Consider the following 2,476-nt stretch of genomic DNA (forward strand, 5'->3'; position numbering starts at 1 on the left):
TTGGAAAAGACCCTGATGCTGGGAAAGATTGAAGGCAGGAGAAGGGGATGGCAGAGGATGAGATGGTTGGATGCCATCACTGACTCAATGCACATGAGTTTGAGTAAACTCTGGGAGTTGGTGATGGACAGGGAAGCCTGGCATGCTGCAGTCCATGGGGTCACAAAGAGTCAGATACGACTGAGTGACTGAACTGAACTGAACTATTTCTTTGGTAGGTCCAGGGAGCCAAGTCGGGTTCTGGGGAAGGGATTAACCAACAGTGTTCCCCTCTAGGTCACAGTTGCTAATTTTGGATCAAGTCATATAATCTGTGATTTTGAGAGCAAGGCTATAAAGGATTTCTCATACCTTATTTTAGGATTGCAGATGGTCACAACCCCAGTGGAGGGGAATTTGGCAATTTATGTCAAAATTACAAATTCATGTGCCATTTAACCCAGCAATCCTGCCTTGAAGTACTTTCCTGTAGACACAACTCCACATATGTAAATGATATGGCCTTACCACATGGATTGTAATAGCAAACAACAGGAAATAAGCCAACTGCCCATCAGTAGCAGAATGGTTAAATAAGTCATATATTTCTTATTTGTTTGATTTTGTATTAAGAAAAGCTTGAAGGAAGTAGTGAAAGTGACTAACAACAGCTAGGATAACCAAATTATTTTTTCTGCCTAGATGGGATATTTTTGAGAGTGAAAGAGGTCACTATTAACACTTGTACCAAGATAATAGGTACAGCTTGGGACTGTCCTAGACAAACCAATCTCTACCTAGAGCATGGAAATGGGGCTTGGGGGACAGAGTAACTGGGAATGACACTTCATGAAGTCAGCTTGTTACACTGCTTTGACTTTGAAATCATGCATGTGTATTACCTATTAGAAACAACCAGAAATACAATTGAGAAAATATTTATGAATATCATGGTCATTGTAAACTCTGCTACTGGATTTTAGTGGTCTTTAATGGTGGCTGTGACAGCTGCGATGGTGCAGGAGTGGCCAAGAGGAGCTACCCCACGTCCAAGGTAAGAGAAACCCAAGTAAGACGGTAGGTGCTGAGAGAGGGCATCAGAGGGCAGATAGATAAACCACAATCACAGAAAACTAACCAATCTGATCACAAGGACCACAGCCTTGTCTAACTCAATGAAACTAAGCCATGCCATGTGGGGCCACCCAAGACGGGCTGGTCATGGTGGAAAGGTCCGACAAAATGTGGTCCACTGGAGAAGGGAATGGCAAACCACTTCAGTATTCTTGCCTTGAGAACCCCATGAACAGTATGAAAAGGCAAAAAGATAGGACACTCAAAGAGGAACTCCCCAGGTCGGTAGGTGCCCAATATGCTACTGGAGATTAGTGGAGAAGTAAATCCAGAAAGAATGAAGGGATGGAGCCAAAGAAAAAACAACACCCAGCTGTGGATGAGACTGGTGATAGAAGCAAGGTTTGATGCTGTAAAGAGCAATATTACATAGGAACCTGGAATGTTAGGTCCATGAATCAAGGCAAGTTCAGTTCAGTTCAGTTCAGTCACTCAGTCGTGTCCGACTCTTTGCGACCCCATGAATCGCAGCACGCCAGGCCTCCCTGTCCATCACCAACTCCCGGAGTTCACTCAGACTCACCTCCATCGAGTCAGTGATGCCATCCAGCCATCTCATCCTCTGTCATCCCCTTCTCCTCCTGACCCCAGTCCCTCCCAGCGTCAGAGTCTTTTCCAATGAGTCAACTCTTCGCATGAGATGGCCAAAGTACTGGAGTCTCAGCTTCAGCATCATTCCCTCCAAAGAAATCCCAGAGCTGATCTCCTTCAGAATGGACTGGTTGGATCTCCTTGCAGTCCAAGGGACTCTCAAGATGGAAGTGGTCAAACAGGAGATGGCAAGAGTCAACGTCAACATTCTAGGAATCAGCAAACTAAGATGGACTGGAATGGATGAATTTAACTCAGATGACCATTATATCTACTACTGTGGGCAGGAATCCCTTAGAAGAAATGGAGTAGCCACCATAGTGAACAAAAGAGTCTGAAATGCAGTACTTGGATGCAATCTCAAAAACGACAGAATGATCTCTGTTCATTTTCAAGGCAAACCATTCAATATCACGGTAATCCAAGTCTATGCCCCGACCAGTAATGCTGAAGAAGCTGAAGTTGAACGGTTCTATGAAGATCTACAAGACCTTCTAGAACTAATTCCCAAAATAGATGTCCTTTAGGGGACTGGAATGCAAAAGTAGGAAGTCAAGAAACTCCTGGAATAACAGGCAAATTTGGCCTTGGAGTACAGAATGAAGCAGGGCAAAGGCTAATAGCGTTCTGCCAAGAGAACGCACTGGTCATAGCAAACACCTTCTTCCAACAACACAAGAGAAGACTCTACACATGGACATCACCAGATGGTCAACACCGAAATCAGATTGATTATATTCTTTGCAGCCAAAGATGGAGAAGCTCTATACCT

Source organism: Bison bison, unplaced genomic scaffold (assembly GCF_000754665.1).
Source record: "Bison bison bison isolate TAMUID 2011002044 unplaced genomic scaffold, Bison_UMD1.0 scf7180017864050, whole genome shotgun sequence".
Lineage (NCBI taxonomy): Eukaryota > Metazoa > Chordata > Mammalia > Artiodactyla > Bovidae > Bison > Bison bison.